Below are 20570 nucleotides of genomic sequence, written 5' to 3' on the forward strand. Positions count from 1 at the left end.
GCATACAACCACTACAAACGAATCAGAAACGAAACGAAGACTTTAGTGAGACAAATAGAAAGAGAGCACTGGCAGAGTTTCTCAAAACAGATGGAACACGATTTCTACGGAACACAAAAATAAGTATGGAGAATGATCAGAGGGCAAAGAAAGGAGATGAACGAATTAATAAAAGCGAAACACATTCAGAACGAAACATGGGCAGACTACTTCCGATCTCTATTTGCTAAAGGCGACGATAATGAACCACCAACACCTGAAGTTACGACAAACGAAGAAATAAACATCGAGGAGGGAGAGGTAAAGGAAGCATTAAGAAAATTAAAAAACAGAAAATCTCTAGGAGAGGACAGAATATCGAACGAACTCCTAAATTACGGAGGACAAGATCTATCTAACTAAACAACTATTAAAACTAATACAAAAAATAATAATACAAAACAGAATACCACAATAATGGAGATCAAGCATCCTAATACCCCTCTTCAAAAAAGGAGACAAATCGGACCCGGAGAATTACAGAGGAATTAACTTATTAAACACAACATTAAAATTAACAACCAAAGTGATTACAAACAGATTGAATGAAATTATACCATTAGCAGAAGAACAACAAGGTTTTAGGTCGGGAAGGTCATGCAGTGACGCTATATTTATAATGAGGCAAGTTCAAAAGAAATCGTTGGAATACAAAAAACCGGCATATTTATGTTTCGTGGACCTTAAGAAAGCATTTGACAGGGTGAAATTAAAGGACGTTATCCATTTGTTATACTCGATAGAGCTACCTCTAGAAATAATTAAAACCATCGAAAACATCTACCAGAACAACACAATAAAAGTAAAAGTGGAAGATAAACTAACTGAGGCAATTGAAGCCGGCAATGGGATAAAACAGGGGGATTCCTTGAGTCCTTTATTGTTCAACCTGATCATGGGTGAAATAATAAAAAAAGTGAGAACTAAAAAAGAATATCAAATGGGAGACAAACAACTTAAAATAATCTGCTATGCAGACGATGCAATACTAATCTCTCAAAGTGAATATGATTTACAACGTATGCTGCACCAATTTAACATACCCGCCAGAAAATTTAACATGTTAATTTCCTCATAAAAGACAAAATGCATGGTTATTACAGCAGATCCAATAAGATGTAAATTGGAGCTGTAAGGTTAGATAATAGAACAAGTGATGGAGTTTAAATACCTAGGCACCAGACTATCTAGCTACGGAAGGCTCGAAACAGAAGTGGAAGATTAGGTGAATAGATCAAACAGAGCCGCAGGTTGCCTGAATGACACAATATGGAGAAATAGAAATATCGGCAAAGAAATGAAAGGGAGAATTTACAAAACAGTCATCAGGCCAATAATGGCATACGTGGCGGAAACATGACCCAACACAGAGAGGGCAAAAAGATGGGTCGAAACAGCGGATATGAAAACCCTTCGAAAAATCGATGTTAAGACTCTATGGGACAGGGCTAGAAGTGCAGATATACGACGGAGATGTAAGGTGGATAACATTAATAACTGGGTAAGAAACAGAAGAATAGAATGGAATGACCACATAAGCCGAATGACAACAAATAGGGTAGTCAGGACAGCGAGAGACGGTTCCCCAATAGGAAGACGATCAGTGGGAAGACCACGAAAACCATGGAACGACAACTTTCTAGAGGCACATTAAAAAAATAGACAGAGTCACGTCTATACAAAAAGAAGAAGACGAAAAAGATTTTACATACAGTAGAGCGTCGATAATCCGAACTAATTGGTACAGGGGTAGTTCGGATTATCAAATTGTTCGGATTATCGAACATATGTTCAAAATACATACAAAGCTCATAAACATAGTACATATTATGTACATACGTTTTAGTTATATAAGGAATAAAACACCTCACCTGCATAATAAACAAATATATTGTATGTACAAATATATTCTGCATAACAACAACATGAACAGCATGAACAAAACAACACCATCAACAACAGCATGAACAAAAATCCGCGGTCATATTTTGCCCATATTTTCATATTAAATCCAAAAATTCGGTCCGCGATCATATTTCTTAATTTTATCATTTTTTTGCGTTCGGATTAGCGATCGTTCGGATTATCAGGGTTCGGATTATCGACGCTCTACTGTACTCTTAAATTTTTGTAATTCTTAGTATTTACTAATTCTCAATATAATTACTCAATATTATTCGTAATACATTTCTGCCACTTAAATATTTTATTAGAGATGTTTCGCATACATCATAATACCCACCTTTCGAAGACTTCTAGTTATCTCATGTTGTTTACCCACATGCATCTAGTTCATACGGAATATGAAATATACGACTACTTATAACAACCGGTATCGAACATTCAGGATAGTTATTTAGTAGTTTTTACTTTTTTTTAAGGCTTTCTAACTCTGCTCGTATTTCAACCAAGTTTCTTTATTGACTACTTGTTATATTATTATTAGAACTTGTATTGTTGTTGAATTTTGTTTGCTTTTATGCTTATCTATGCAACAGTATGTTGATTTACCCTCATCTCGTTCACTTGGCAATTACTCTCCTTTTTGTACAGAATTCAATTTTACCGATTAAATAGCGGTACATACAATACATAGATATATATAGAACTGTGTTAAACCAATACTAATTCATATGAGGGTTACCATGCAAAAACAAAAGCACAGTGAAACCAAATCGAATGTATTCGATTAGTCGTAGCGTATAGTTACATCACAGTGCCAGAAATCGTATTACAGGAAACTAATAGTCCAAGTAATGAAACTTAAAATAGGACAAAACCTCGCAATTTTTACAGAATGGATCGAATTGAAAATTTGAGAAAAAGTAGTGGATAGTCCAAGGATCAAAATCTATATGATGCCGAAAGGCGCTTTTATCATGGGGGTGGTTGCCACCCCATCTCGGGGGTGGAAATCTTTTATTATATTTTAATCGCAAAAGTTGGTAAAAACGTTCATTTTAAGCAAAAAACGTTCTATACATTTTTTGATAAAATTGATAGTTTTCGATTTATTCGCTATCAAAAGTGTTAGTTTTATATAGAAAAAATTAAAGTTCTTAAGAAGTTTTCTGCTAATAACTCCAAAAGTTTTGGTTTTATCAAAACAACTTTACTTAAAAAAATGTACCTTTTGAAAAAATGAACAAAACCGTTTTTTTGAATTTTCTTTAAGATTAATACATGTAGTAATCGAGCTGTACTTTATTATATGTTGGCTCTTCTTCGCCAAATGCTAAATATTATAGTTTCAAAGTCAAAAGACGGGAAAACTATGCATTTTTCGAGGACAACTTGTTCAAACTAATTTAAAGTTCTTGAAAATATCTATCTCCAGAAATAAAAAAAGTCTCTAGCTCAAAAATTAGGTGACATAATGAAAAGAATGTCAGTCCCCATTTTTTCAGCCAAAAAGTGATCGCAAGCTACCCACTGATCACCGCCCTAATTAAGATTAGTCATTAACCTTATTTGGTCGTTTTTATTTATGTATTATTAATAGGTTCTAGAAGTTTGACCAGCTTAGAATGATTAGTTGTTAAAAAGGTGGAGTTAACATCGAATAACGAATTTTTGTAGTTAGGAAAGAATGGCCTTTTCTTCAAAATAGCAAGATTAGCATCAGAGATACAAAAAAATGTTTAAATATAAAATTGTAGCTTATTTAATTCCCAAGAACCTGGTTTGCAAAAAAAATTTTTTACGGCGAAAAGTGAGTGAGCTATTGACAATTAAAACTTGTAATAACATGCAAAAACCACCATTACCAACCCTTTCATAGTCACCTCTTTTTGCGACTGAGGATTTTAAAAAAAATAATAGGCTTATAGATATAGTAAAAACCTACAAAATTATTTTTCACCAAATTTTCTGAGATAAAAAATAAAAAAGTTACGGTTAAAAAATCAATATATTTTTTTTTGAAAAAAAGGGAGATATCCAATTGTAAGCATAATAATGTAAATTAGCGGTGTTCTTATTGGTAATGGGCCTTATCCATTCTTATTTATTTATGTATTATTAATAGATTCTAGAAGTTTGACTGGCTTAGAATGATTAGTTTTTCAAAAACTGGAGTTAAAAGCGAATCAGAGAGACGAAAAAATGTTTCAATATAAAACTGAAGGTTATTCAATTCCCAAGAACCTGTCTTGAAAAAAATTTTCTTCGGTAAAAATTGAGTGAATCGTAAATGAGTATATCGAAAAACATCGCTTTTTTCTATACAAAACTAACACTTTCGATAGCGAATAAATCGAAAACTATTAATTTTATAAAAAAATGTATTGAACATGTTTTGCTTAGAATGAATGTTTTTATCAACTTTTGCGGTCAAAATATGATGTTAAAAATATTCCCAGATTAACTCCCGGCATCATATGACATCCTTCTTGGGATGTGTGGAATAATAAATAGGAGACTAGCAGTGTGGGTTTAGAAAACTCGATCAACGCTGGAACAAATATTTACTATTAGGCAAAAAATGGAGAAATGTTGGAAATATAACAAATTATTACACTATCTCTTTAAAACGTATTTATTTATAATCGTCAAGTGCATTAGTTTAATTGATATTACACCAGTGTCCCAACAATTACCTATAACAAAATAAATAAACAAGTAAAATAGACCTGGATCCCGCGTAGCAAAAAAAAGTTGATTAATAGCAAGCTGAAAATTTGTTAGTAGCTTAACGGTGTCTAGTCGGATAAACTTTGATGTATGGGAACACTGGAACAATGGAAGTTTTAATTGTGGAACAGGTTAAAAATTTGGAACGACAGACTACGAAAACGTTTCATGTATTTTGTCGGACAGAACTTCCAATTGATTTTTTTACCATTTCATTAAACTCTCATGCAACTGGGCATTTTAATGAGTGGAACACGAAGAACATGTCAAATGACAGGAAACATGTTGGTTTGTAATAACAGTCTGATTTTTGCATGAGAGTTTAATGAAAGAGTAACAAAGCAATTGGAAGTTCTGTCCGACAAAATACATGGGACGTTTTCGTAATCTGACGTTCCAAATTTTTAAACTGTTCCACAATTAAAACTGCCCCCGTTCCAGTGTTCCCGTACATCAAAGTTTGTCCGACTAGACGCCGTTAATCTATTAACAAATTTTCAGCTGGTTTTTAATCAACTTTTTTTTGATACGCGGGATCCAGGCCTAAAATGGGTGTTCGTATTTCGTTTATCTATGTTTAAGTTATTAATAAAGCCCATCTCTTCGCAGCTGTTAGGTAATCAAACTTTAAACTTTATTTTCCATTCGACTTAAACCAACAGATATTTATGGTATAATTAAAGTAGTTTTTTTGCAGATTTTTCTTATAGCACTTTACCAGGAAACAATAAAATACAATGTTAATGTATATTATACAAATTAAAACTGTACATACACGTTGACTAAAACGGAATAATTACAAAATACATTTAATCAAATACGTGTTATAAATGTGTTTTTCTAATCACATGTGGTTTATTTAAATTGCCAGAACGGATGCTGCATATCAATGAGATCTCATCAGAGAAAATAATGCAGTTAAAAGAAAGAAGTACTGAATATTTTGTTCTAATATAGTCAAGTTTTGTACTTAAATACAAATACCTGCTTATGTGAAAATATTTCGAAAGAAAAACTATAATATTTAATAAGCTATAAAGGGTACTCCCCGTTAAGATGCAAAATGTCCTCACTTACAAAATGAGACCTTTTACATTTATGTTTTATGTGATTAAAAAATAAGACTCAGCGCAATTTTTAACCTCCACCCCTTCTCCACCCTTCTCACCCCTCCATCGAAAACGTCATTTTTTGGTTTTTCATTTTTTTTAGGTGGAATGCAATCAATTTAAATATTTCAAAACATTCACATGCATAATTATGGCTTTTTCAAAATATGTCAATTTTTATAGATTCGTAGGTTGAGTGTTTGACAAAGATTGTGCTGGGCAGGTCACCTTATAAGAATGGATAACGACAGAATACCTAGTCTAGTAGAACGCTTAGCGGATGGTGGGACGCCGGCCAGTAGGAAGACAAAGGAGGAGGTGGATATACGAAATGAGAACAGATGCTACACAGATATTGAGGGTGGACAACTGGAGGAGAGCCGTCAGAGACAGAGATATTTGGAGGCGGATGCTGGGGGAAGCCTGGGTCCTACTTGGGCTGTAGCGCCATAGGAGAGAAAGATTTACATAATCCCAAAATTTTTTTTTCAAAAAAAAGTGTATAATTTTTTTTGGAGATGACTATACGTCTTTTATTTTGCAGTATTACAATATAAAAATGAGTAAAAGAAAGCCGTTAAATGAAAAACACTAATAGAGTTAATTTAGGCAGGCTTATTAGATATTTTCAGGGCTTAGTGATGACAATGACGATTATGATTGGGGGGATAGGGAGGAAGAACTTAGCGGTGATGAATAATGAGTTGAAGGAAAGCATTACAGACAACAGGTACAGTTGAGTCCGCGAGTCTTTACCCGTGCGTCATTAATACCTGGCGAGATAAAACACATACTTTTTATCTAGCATCATTCTCTTCCACGCATGAAACTCATGACAAACCAGCTGCAGTTTGTTATTAAGTAACAACACATGTTATTTTTATGAACCATCTAGACTCAGTGGATTGAAAAGAGATAGGTACAAAAAAAGACGATTCGGTATGTTTTCATATTTTAAGCACAATTTGTTTGACGTTTCTGCTTTGTTTAATTTTGTGGCTGTCAGTCAGTTGAACTTTTTGCGGTTTTTGTCGAAATTTTTGCGTTTTGAAGTTTTTTTATATTACACAAACAGTTGTTTTCACAACTAATTTTATATTGGGCTTTGAAATTTTAAGGTAAATAATTATATTTTGGCAATTAATATTTAAAACAAACAAAGCTAACGTCATTCACACAGTAAAGAAATTACTGTGTTTAGATTTCCATCAAAGTGAATAAAATAACAAAAATAAAATATGTTATTAGATTTTTTTATAAATTGTTTATTTATTTATTAATCAATAATAAAAGAATTTATTAAGATACTTCAAATATAGGTGTAATTCTGCACAAAAATTTTGAAGCAAAACTTACATTTGACATTCAATAATATATTTGATAACGTCAAATTTTATAATAAATTCTATCAGTTGTTGTTGCGTGAAATAGATTTCCGACTTATTTCGTATGCTTTAAATGATGACGCACGGGTAAAGACTCGCGGACTCAACTGTAAGTTATTTGTTCTGCTATTGATGACAAATGAGAGCGAGGAAATTGATTCATTGTAATACGTCGTTGAAGTTTTGATACAATCAGACAAAGTATCCTCCAGTAAACATGGACGTCCTTTGGATAAAATATAATCGACTTCATCTTCGTCACAGAAAAAAGAAAAACTAGAGCAGCAGCAGAAGTAAGGCTGGATGGATTTGGTCATTTTCCAATTATAGATGACAAATCCTTTTCTTCTAGGTGCCAATTCCCTAAATATGGTTCTAGAACCAATTTTGTCTATAAAAGTGCAGTATACATTTATGTATTGCAAAAAAAAACAAAAGTGTTTTATGTTATATCATACAAATAGGGATTGCAATCCAGCAGCGTTTTCAGTCCAGCTGGATTTTTGCAAGATTAGCCTGAATCCAGCTGGATCCTCGCGGATCCAGCAAAGTGTGGAATCGAAATAAAAACACGATTTTGGGCGATAAGACGATAGTCAGATAGTCTTATCAAATAAAACTACTTCTCACAGAGCTGCACATAATAGGCGGTTACAGAGAAAGACCTTTCGGCCTCTACGTTGGTCGATTTTAAGGTCATTAAATAGGCATAAACCATGGACAAATTAATGCTTTTCTTTACTTCGGTCTCATAAACGGTAATTCCTTTTTCAAAAGCTTTTCGTAATCTTTTTGAGAACCAGTTTTTTTATAAAAAATTTCTCTCCCTCTCTCTCTCTCGTTTCAGTTCAATCTCAAGTTCTTGTTCTTAAGTAAAATTCACGGACTCCGGATTAGCTGGCCGTCTTCTACTTCCATTATGTCCTTTTGCTGGTTCCACAATCACTTGTTTATTTATACTACTCAACAAATTTTTCATCTCTCGTCACATTGCATTCTTTTTCGGCATGGGTAAATTACCAGGATTGTTTAGTCCTTCGTCAAACTTATTTGGATTTTGTAAGTACATTAATGTACCTGTAATTTCCGAAAGGCGCCGTTCCGCGATTCTGTTGCGTAGTGCTTCCGATAACTCAGCACTAAGGCTAAAGTTCCAGCTATTTAGTTTGTCTAAGACAATTTTCATGGTTGTGTCTGCCCTTATTAAAGTGGGGTCTCTTCTGCAAAAAGCTTCTACAGCCAGTTTCAACGGTTGAAGAGTGGCGATCAAGTCATTGATTATTGACCAAACGCCAGCAGGGCCACTCACTAGCAGAGAATTTTATCACAGAATCCATATCTATCAACGCTTTATCGATACAAACTTTTAGGCTGTAGAAACGTTCCAGCCTACTGAGCAAACTGTTTCCAGCATACTGAGCAAACGTTAATTCCTTGTCTTTCCCTTCCTTGACATAGTTTTACAAGAACATATCGTCTTTGGTAGGTGATTTTATAAACGTTTGACGAATTTGACACGTTTGCGGATCCGCGCTGCTGGATCCAGCACAGTATTCTGGATGCAGCATGTAAAAAAACCGCTGGATCCATCTGGATTGCTGGATGCTGGATCCAGCAATTGCAATCACTACATACAATTAAATAATTAGTTGCATATATATGATTTTCAATTGTACATATTTTATTTTCCAAAGTCCCAAGAGCCAATATAATTTACTCATAATGTGCAATATATTGTACATAGTCCAGAAAGCCACTGCGCATCCGCTAGGAAAAATATTCTAATTCAGATTTTTTGCACAACCTTACTCAAAAAGGACTCCTTTTAACAAATTTGCATGTTGCCAGGACCAAAAGGTGGTCAAAAATTTTTTAAACGTTTTTTTTTGTTTTTTTCCTAAAATTATTTTTTTTTGCATGGAAAAAGTTTTTTTAGGTTTTTTTGGATCATTCCAAACAGAAAAGGTCTTTAGTGACTTTTCTCTAATAATGAAGGTTTTTGACATATAAGCGATTAAAAATTGAAAAATTGCGAAATCGGCCATTTTTAACCCTCAAAAACTATGTGAAAAGCTGAAAATTTGAATGTTGCCAAGGTAGGAAGATATTCTTTAAACATTGATTGATAAAATCCCGAAGAGTTTTTTGCAATACAATATTCAAAACTCCTATTTTTTTTAATTGCTAATCAAGCGTGCTCGACACTATTTTCCACCGACAGTATGGTGCAAATGAAAGGAATAAATTCGTTATTTCGTAAACCGGCGACTTCAAGGAAAAATCCCGAAACAGGTTGATTTTTATTTTTAAGTTATGATATTGTGGCATATATGGTATACTAGTGACGTCATCCGTCTGGGCGTGATGACGTAATCGATGATTTTTTTAAATGAGAATAGGAATCGCGTGGTAGCTCATTTGAAAGGTTCTTCAATTCTCTATTCAGTAATGTAAATATTTACATAATTATTTATACAGGGTGTCCTTCTACTTCTTTTTTTGTCAAATAATTTAATTTAATAAAATTTTTTTGGACACCCTGTATATATAATTATGTAAATGTTTATATGACTGAATAGAGAATTGAAGAACCTTTCAAATGAGCTAGCACACGACCCCTATTCTCATTTAAAAAAATCATCGATTACGTCATCACGTCCAGATGGATGACGTCACTAGTATATCATATATGCCACAATATCATAACTTAAAAATAAAAATCGACCTATTTCGGGATTTTTCCATAAAGTCGCCGGTTTACGAAATAACGAATTTATTCCTTTCATTTGCACCATACTGTCGGTGGAAAATAGTGTCGCGCACGCTTGATTAGCAATTAAAAAACAAAGAAGTTTTGAATATTGTATTGCAAAAAACTCTTAGGGATTTCATCAAAAGATGTTTAAAGAATATCTACCTACTTTGGGAACATTCAAATTTTCAGTTTTTCACATAGTTTTTGAGGACTAAAAATGGCCGATTTCGCAATTTTTCAATTTTTATTCGCTTATATGTCAAAAACTATCATTTTTAGAGAAAAGTCACTAAAGACCTTTTCTGTTTGGAATGACCCAAAAAACCTAAAAAAACTTTTTTCCATGCAAAAAAAATAATTTTAGGAAAAAAACAAAAAAAAAACGTTTAAAAAATTTTTGACCACCTTTTGGTCCTGGCAACATGCAAATTTGTTAAAAGGAGTCCTTTTTGAGTAAGATTGTGCAAAAAATACGAATTAGAATATTTTCCCTAGCGGATGCGCAGTGGCTTTCTGGACTAACAGTTTGTATACACCGTTTGTTCACAACGTACAATATACTGTACAATCCACATCCCTTAAAAGGGATAACATGGAATTATTTTGAGTACTCCAAAAAGTTTAAAAAAACTAAAGGAATATGTCTACCTAAACAAAAATGCGTGAGCGACAGGGTCAAAAACCGCAAAAACGTGGTTTTCTAATTGATTGTTAATATCGGTTTCAATCCTCTATAAATAGTTTCATATGACTTTTGATGTAAAATGATTAGGGAAGCAAGAATTCAACAGTTTAGAATTTCCCATAATATATATTCTTCGGGCTCCATTTGAATCGAATAATATATCGGAGATGCCTTATATCAAATGAAATTCGTGATTGTATTGAAATTTTCGCAAAACGTTTTTGAATCGGTAAATATTTATTCAAGCAAAGATCAGAAGATCGAATATAAAAGGACTGATTTTATTTAGATCCGTGAAATTTCATGAAAGGAAACCGAGTTTCTATCACAACGTGTCAATCGTGACACATTTAAAAATAAAGTGAATTTTAAACATGCCGTTCAAAATTTGGTGCACGGACGAGTTATTGCCCCGATTTGCCACTAGCGATGTTAATATTGAAACCGAAATTGTATTCGATACACAAATACAATTTTCGAAAGATGAGAGAATTGACAAGAGAAGGATATTTTACATTTTTGGAAATGATACATTTCGAAATATTTAGTAATACAGTCGAACCCGCTTATTAGAATACCGCTTATAGGAATATCCCGGTTTAAGGAATAGAGTTTTGAGATCCCGAAACGTTTCCATTTACTCCTTAATACATTTAACCGCTTCTAGGAATACGTTTTAGAAAATAGTACAGCTTAATAGAATAAATTTCAAGTAACCAAAAACTTTTTTTGTACAATTTCCTACTAATTTAAATGATTTCTGGTTTATAGGACCTGTCGATAATAAATACTTTATTACTTACTTTATTATGGGCACCAATTCTACCCTCCGCCAAACATTTACCGATCATAAAGTAGGTACTTTTTTATTTGTGTAAATATTCTTATTGCTCACCCACCACCCACTTCGTTGTCTGTTAAGATTTTTAGAAACAGTTAATTCAGAAGTCATAACCGCTTGTATAATATAACAACCGCTTTATAATAGGTCTGGATCCCGCGTATGAAAAAAAAGTTGATTAATAGCAAGCTGAAAATTTGTTAGTAACTTAAGGGTGTCTAGTCGGATAAACTTTGATATATGGGAACACTGGAACAGGGGCAGTTTTAATTGTGGAACGGGTTAAAAATTTGGAACGGTCAGAACACGAAAACGGCACATTTATTTTGTCCGACAGAATAGACTTAAACTCTCCGAACAGAGATTAAACTCTCATGCAAAAATCAGACTGCTATTTATCACCAACTGGGCGTTTTAATGAGTGGAACATGTAGAATTTTTCAAATGACAGGAATTATGACAGGTGATAAATAGCTGTCTGATTTTTGCATGAGAGTTTAATCTCTGTTCGGAGAGTTTAAGTCTATTCTGTCGGACAAAATAAATGTGCCGTTTTCGTGTTCTGACCGTTCCAAATTTTTAACCTGTTCCACAATTAAAACTGCCCCTGTTCCAGTGTTCCCATATATCAAAGTTTATCCGACTAGATACCCTTAAGCTATTAACAAATTTTCAGCTTGCTATTAATCAACTTTTTTTTCATACGCGGGATCCAGACCTATAATATGTAGTATAAAAAGTTTTCTGGAGGGTAAATTCAATGTCAATTTTTTAATTATAATATTTTAGAGCAACAAATGACAAATATTTTATGTAAAAAAAAATTAGTCTCAGATTACTGATTATTTTTCCAGAAAAAAAGTTAGTCTGTTGTATGTGTGTTAATAAGAAAATATGTATACCTATATCGTATCTACATATTGCTTACATTTCATACTTATTTGTGTGTGCATGCACAGATAATGTAGGTGTTGGTGTTTTAATAAAATAAGTAATAGTTACACTACGTACTGATTTATTGGCATAAAAAGAAATAAAACCATATACATATGTACGTAACGTATGTGTGTACATGTACCTACATACATACTATGTACACGTACATACATAGTATGTACATATACAAAGTGTGTTCTAGTATTATGACGTATATTCGGTATCTACATTTATTTCTACTAGCTACCACTGATCGGTTATTAGAATATCCCGGTTATAGAAATATTTTTGCTTGTCACGAAGGCTATTCCAATAAGCGGGTTCGACTGTATAAGGTTTTTTCTGGTAATCGTTAATTAGATCGGTACCGTCTATATGTGATGAGGAGGAGAAATCTTCCTCGCATGACCTCTGGAAGTGCCCGCCATTGGCCTATCAGAAGTGGCACATCCTGGGATCGTCCTTTATGTAACCGATTCAGGTGAGGGAGTAACCTTTGAAGGGACTTGTGTGGCTTTCTGTAAGGCCATAAGGCTGCTGAACGATTAGACGTTGGGGGGAGGGGCATAAGCCCGGTGCAGCCTGGACCCCAGATACGCCGAAGACCAGGTTCGTATGGATTTGGTCCGTAGGATAAGGGTGATACAATAGACCCGCCGCAGGAGGTCCAAGTGTTTGAAGGGCTCACATGTGGATCCTGCCCCGATGTACCATACCATACCATACATTTTATCACTCTTTTTGTGTATGGGTATAACACCACTTTCTTTCGAAGGGCTTGGTACTTGCTCCCCTTTCAGGTTAGCTTCGTCATTCCTTATGACTATATGACAGTTCCAACTTTTGTTTAAAAGCCATTTTTTATATTTTTTACTTCCTGAAAGATACTTCTGATTAGAAATCTTCTAAAAAGAAGACTTCTAAGTCTTCGATAATCTTTTCTTCGTGTGATCTTTTTTTGCTTGTATGATATTTCCTTCATGTACTCTAGATTCCCTGTATTTTTGTATATTTTCCTCGTTGGGTGGCTGCATCCATCGTTGTCGAGATTGGTTCCTTAATTTTAAGACACTTTCGCATTCGTTATCAAACGAGCGCTTCTTTTTAGTTTTCTTTTTCTCACAATGGTTTCTATACTATAAGTAATTTTATTTGTAATTATCTTCTACATTACGTCAATATTATGTTGATTTTTTACGAATCTCAAACAGGCCTGCATTGTTGCATCTTCCTTACTATTCTTTTTTAGAAATTCTTTGTCTGAATTTGACTATAATTAGAAAATGGTTACTGTCTGCGTCAAGGCCCCGTAGATTTCAATATCGATAATGCTACTGTCACGTCTTGCGTTAATCAGGATGTGATCAGTCTAATTTCAAGCTACGTCTACTTATTTTTATGATCAAACATCGTTGATTTAATGATGATTTGATATTTCCCTGCGTTATTTTAATCGTTTTTTAAAAAACAGCATGTGAATATTACTGAGCTTTCTTTGGCGAAACGTAATTACTGACTACGAACGCAACTAAAGCTTATTTTACAAGTACTCCATGGGGTTTATGTCGGAACTCAGCACTGGATATATTCAATAATCTCAAATTGGCATTCCTGATTCCTGTGGGAATTTCGGAACACGATTTGTTAGTCTTTGTAGTTAAATTGTTAACAACGCATAATAAGAACATAATCGAAATGAATACAAAGAATAAAAAAGTAGCACACCAATGTTACAAGAATAAGAAAGGCTATGGTTGGAATAGTTGTTAAAGATCCAAGAAGAGAATTGTAACGACAGCGCTAAACTATTTATTTTGAATACCTAAAAGCTCAACAAGGCTCATGCAGATCAGTGGTTAAAATTGACAATGGATCACGAAAAACACAATTCACAGGACTGAGTATAGTATATAGAATGATATAGATAGAACAAAGAAATCCCTGAAGAGGAAGAATGCGCAAAAAAGACATGATTGATAATGATATAAGGCATCTATAACTTAATAGTTAGAATACGGAAAGCAGAATAAATAAAGGAGAAGTAACAGACTGTAACAATAATAGAGAAATATGAAATATCTCTCTGAGTACATCATACAAAATTCTAACAGCCCTGGGAAGAGATAAGAAAAGATTGAAAGAAGTATTAATAATCATGGCAAATGAAGCATGGAAAAGCGCTCTAGAAGTTAAAGAAAATATAAATACTTATAAGAAAGATACGAAAAGATAAATATCTAAAAAGGGATCTAGACAACTACCTACTGATATTGACATAACAAACAAAAAACAAAACTATCGTTGGAATTAGAATTTTTTTTTTATTTAAAAAGCTTTTTTATATAATTATTATTTGCGAAATAGTTTGGTAGAATAACCATTCTTAGGCCATTTTCAAGAAAATGGGACTATAGGAAAATAGATTAAAAGTATTTTTCTACGGCCGTGCTAAAAGAGCCACTTTCACGCACGCATTTCGTTTCCGAAAGGTGTAGTTTCCCGCACGGCGTGCGTGAAAGTAAATTTTCCCGCACCCCGTGCGGGAAAGTAAAATACCTCGTAATATGGCATTATAATATATTATAATACATGCAATAAACTAATATTTAGATACGATTGACTAATTTATTTCAAATTTATCTATTGTGTTCATGTTTTAATGAAATTAGCGAGATTATTTCATTCATAAGAGATTCTGACCAATAGAAAGCTACAGACATGCAAATTAAGGTGAAAATTCCACACCTGTAATTTTGAACCAATCAAAATACGTTATTTTGACAGATCACCATGGCAACGGAGGTATTTTATCGGAAATTTTTTGCTCGTGGGGTACCCAACAGCGAATTATAGTGGAAGTTTTTTGACGTTTACAATAACAGAACATTTTTGACAGACTGGTTTTTATTTGTTTACATAATTTAGTTTTGATTCATTTTCTATCACTTGTAGTTACTCAAAACTTATGTAAAATTGAAGAATATACTATTTTCTATCTTGAAATGGTATTCCCATGCAACTACAATGAGTAGAAATTACGAATTTGAAAGCCTAAATAATTGCTGACAAAGCTATGGCGCGCTATTAATCTGTTCATGCAGCTTTGGATTTTCAAATGCAAATTTGGTGTGGAATTTTCTTACCGAATACCACGCGAAGTCAAATTAATATCCGGGAATTTTTTTTTGATCATGAATATTTTTAGAAAATTTCCCGAGTCTGCGACTCGGGAAATTTTCAAAATATTCATGATCTCAAAAAAATTTCCGGAAATAATTTGACCTCTAGTGGTATTACTAGTGATAATTTTTGATAATCTCCCGTCGTTAAGCATATTACGTCAGATGCCCTTCGTTGCTACGAAAAAATACATTCAGTGACATTAATGACAAATGTTTTAAAAATTATAAAAGTGATGACTTTCAACCGTCAAATACATATTTATAAAAAACTGTGTGTTTAATTTCTCTAATTGGTACTTACATATATAAATTACAATAAAATTTTGGTTTTGAACAGTTTTATTCATGAAATAATCGCAACAAATTGCACTCGAACTCTAAAATTAATATAGAATTTTTGCCCTCGTGACACTTTGACATAATTTCACTCGCCTTCGGCTCGTGAAATTAAAACTGCCAAAGTGACACTCGGGATAAATTCAATAATTTTAGAGCTCTTGTGCAATTACTACTGATAATTCGATGAAATAAAATTATTTTGACATAATATTTAAAAGTCAGATCAGTAGACAATTACAATAGTTTCGAATCGTCGCGTCGTCATGGAAACCAATATCGTCGTCGTGGTAACCCATTATATTGAAAGTTTGGTTTTGACAACCTTGTCAAAGAATTAATTTGTGTATTTTCACGTCTAAATAAAAATTGAAATAACTCTAATTTTTGTGCCTTTTTTCCAAACGTACGGCCCTAGAAAAAATATTGTTCCTAACTCATGCGGAAAGTGTCTTCCCCGCACTCGACTGCTTTCCCGAACTCCGCTATCGCGTCTTTCGGGTCAACGGCAGTCTCGTGCGTGAGAGTATCACTTTCCGCACTAGTTAGGAAAATAACTATTGTATTCACGTTGTGAGCTTTTTTATGTTTAAAACATTCTGGCGTTCCTTTTCTCAGATAGCCGTCGTAGCTTCTCAGTATAGCTCGTGTTAGTTGTAGCTCTGAAATATGTCAATCTTTCCCAAGTTGATTTGCTCCTGTTATATATTGCTCCCAAGTATAATAATCGGCAAAATAACGCAAAAGATGGAAAACATAATACGTTGTGAAATATAAAGGAATGAACTAGTAAAGGTGGAAAATTATCAATAGAAACCTATAAATTAACATTATATTACGATATTTCCCACCTTTAGACATAAGATCTAGTTGACTTTAGTCATAATAGTTGTTATACGTATGACGTTTACTATGACGTATACTAAACTATTTTAGTCGAGTTATTTTTATTAGTTTTTGAGTTTTTGTTTACTAGAATCAGTAGAATCTGTCTTAATTTATTCAATCATTTGTTCTAACATGGGAAATTAAAATAAAATGTATTCCGACGCCATACCTACAATTATGACTGAAGTCAACTAGCTCATGTATAAAGGTGGGAAATATCTTAATGTAATGTAAATTTATAGGTTTATACCGATAATTTCCCACCTCAACAAGTTTTGTATTTTTTTATTTCACAACGTCTTATGTTTTCCCTCTTTTGCGTTATTTTACCGGTTATTAGCGAGCTCATCACTGTATATTTACTTCTTCTTCCTTATTCCTCACAAATTAAAGCGCCAATCTTTTTCCAAAAATTTCATAATAATGTGGTTCAACTTTTGGCCATTTTTTCGTAAAAACCATATTCAACAAACTTGAGATTTCATTGAGGATCTACCGGTAAAAGCACTCAATCTTCTATTCTAACGACCCATTTGCGATAGTCACTTGTTTATACTTTTAAATTTAATTTACTTTATTTTTCCAAACTGTTTTGTAAACTGAAATAAAATCAATCTACGTCGTATATCTGACAATCTTATCTGCTCAATACCACTTGCTATTTCAAAAATTCCGGAAAAAACTTTTTGATTTGTCGACATGGAAAAATGCGTGTTGAAAGGGCAAATGATACAAGTTTTATGACATTAATTGCGAAAGAGATTGATGGTTAGTTCGAGGAGTGCAGATTATGGATGATGGATCGATGGTTTCCGCTGATTGCGCATATTTGATCTTTTCCGCAACTAATTTCTATGGTTTTACTTAAACTGCACTTTAAATATGCTTGCGAAACTAGTTTATGAGAAGCGCTATTTAATGCTTGCTACATTGTGATTAATACGATGTATACAAGGATTTTATAATAAATGGGAAAAATGTTTTTAGGTTGCAGCAAAAATTGTTTCTAGAGACACCTTATAGTCCAGAAAGCCACTGCGCATCCGCTAGGAAAAATATTCCAATTCGGATTTTTTGCACAATCTTACTCAAAAAGGACCCCTTTTAACAAATTTGCATGTTGCCAGGACCAAAAGTGGGTCAAAACCTTTTTAAACGTTTTTTTTTGTTTTTTTCCTAAAATTATTTTTTTTGCATGGTGCAAAGTTTTTTAGGGTTTTTGGATCATTCCAATCAGAAAAGGTCTTTAGTGACGTTTCTCTAAAGTTGATAGTTTTTGACATATAAGCGATTAAAAATTGAAAAATTGCGAAATCGGCCATTTTTAACCCCCAAAAACTATGTGAAAAACTGAAAATTTGAATGTTGCCAAGGTAGGTAGACATTCTTTAAATATCGATTGATGAAATTCCGAAGAGTTTTTTACAATACAATATTCAAAACTCCTTTGTTTTTTAATTGCTAATAAGCATGCGCGACACTATTTTCCACCGTTGTTGTATGTGTAATGTGTATACAGTATGGTGCAAATGAAAGGAATAAATTCGTTATTTCGTAAACCGGTGACTTTAAGAAAAATCCCGAAACAGGTCGACTTTTATTTGTAAGTTATGATATTGTGGCATATTATGGTATACTAGTGACGTTATCCATCTGGGCGTGATGACGTAATCGATGATTTTTCTAAATGAGAATAGGGGTCGTGTGCTAGCTCATTTGAAAGGATCTTCAATTCTCTATTCAGTAATATAAGCATTTACATAATTATTTATAAAGGGTGTCCAAAAATTTTTTATTAAATTAAATTATTTGACAAAAAAAGAAGAATGTATGTAATTGATTTAATTCAAAATACATTTTACTGCTTTCACAAATCAGAAAACAAAGTTTATTTCACAAATAAACATTTTTTTTAATGGCTTTGGCAGAGCCCATTAGCCAGACTTGTTTGTGGTTGATTGCAGATTCATAGTCATAAATTTCTTATAAACATAAGTACATTCTACAATATTATTATTGGTACATTTTGTAGCTTTCTTTTATTTTGTTTTTTTTAATTATTTTACTGTTTTTTTAATATATATTTTAATTTGTGCGAAACACTTTTTTTACTTCTTTTTTTTTCTATTTTTTTATTTTTGTTTCTATTTTTGTTTCTTTTTTTTATTTATTATTTTTTTGTTATTATTTTATTGTGTTTTTTTATTTTATTTTTTTTTCAAACCACATTAACAAATTATGCCTATTATATTATGTTTACAACTTGTATTTACATAATTTAACATGTTTATAAATGAGATGAAGAATTTCCATATCATTTGTAAATATTAAAGTATTAAGGTTTATTGGGAAAAAACATTTTAAATCTTTTAATTCCTTATAAAGGTCGTTTATGTTATTTATGCTTAAATGACATTCTAATATGACATGTGTTAGATCTCCGATTTTGTCACAAGTACAATTGGGAGTATCTGACAAGCCGATTCTATGCATGTAATATGGCGTAAGAGCATGATTGGCTCTCAGCCGATTAATGGTCTTTATAAAATGTCTGTTATATTCTGTGTAAAACCATCTTTTTGAGAATATCCTAGGGTTACAATGAGCAAAATTTGAGCCAGTATTATTTAATTAATTATTTTTAAGTTTTTGTCTGCTAAAAGTATCAATATCTGAAGCTGGAATTAAATTTTTATTTATTTTTTCTCCGATCATATAAGCTGATTTAGCAAAATTGTCAACTATTTCATTGCCTTTTATTCCCGAATGAACTTTAATCATTGTAATAATAATTGTAATAATAAACATTGCTTTTCACTTAAATTAAATGTTCAAACTTCCAAGGGGCAGGTGCATGGCGGGAGCTGGCTTGAACATTGAATTTAATCGAAAGGCAATGTTTATTTGTGAAATAAACATTTTTTAGTTTTCGGGTAACAGTAAAATGTATTTTGAATTAAATAAATTACACACAGTCTTCTTTTTTTTTCAAATAATTTAATTAAAAACTTTTGTTGGACACCCTGTATAAATAATTATGTAAATGTTTATATTACTGAATAGAGAATTGAAGAAGCTTTCAAATGAGCTAGCACACTACCCCTATTCTCATTTAAAAAAATCATCGATTATGCCATCACAGCCAGATGGATGACGTCACTAGTATACCATATATGCCACAATATCATAACTTAAATATAAAAATCGACCTGTTTCGGGATTTTTCCTTAAAGTCGCCGGTTTACGAAATATCGATTTTTTCCTTCCATTTGCACCATACTGTATATATATATATATATATATATATATATATATATATATATATATATATATATATCATATGCAACGGTGAAAAATTCACAGGGTAACAGTAAAATGTATTTTGAATTAAATAAATTACACACAGCCTTCTTTTTTTTCAAATAATTTAATTAAAAACTTTTGTTGGACACCCTGTATAAATAATTATGCAAATGTTTATATTACTCAATAGAGAATTGAAGAAACTTTCAAATGAGCTAGCACACTACCCCTATTCTCATTTAAAAAATCATCGATTATGCCATCACAGCCAGATGGATGACGTCACTAGTATACCATATATGCCACAATATCATAACTTAAATATAAAAATCGACCTGTTTCGGGATTTTTCCTTAAAGTCTCCGGTTTACGAAATATCGATTTTTTCCTTTCATTTGCACCATACTGTATACACATGCAACGGTGGAAAATAGTGTCGCACACGCTTGATTAGCAAATAAAAAACAAAAGAGTTCTGA

Source organism: Diabrotica virgifera, chromosome 5, assembly GCF_917563875.1.
Source record: "Diabrotica virgifera virgifera chromosome 5, PGI_DIABVI_V3a".
NCBI classification, from domain to species: Eukaryota; Metazoa; Arthropoda; class Insecta; order Coleoptera; family Chrysomelidae; genus Diabrotica; species Diabrotica virgifera.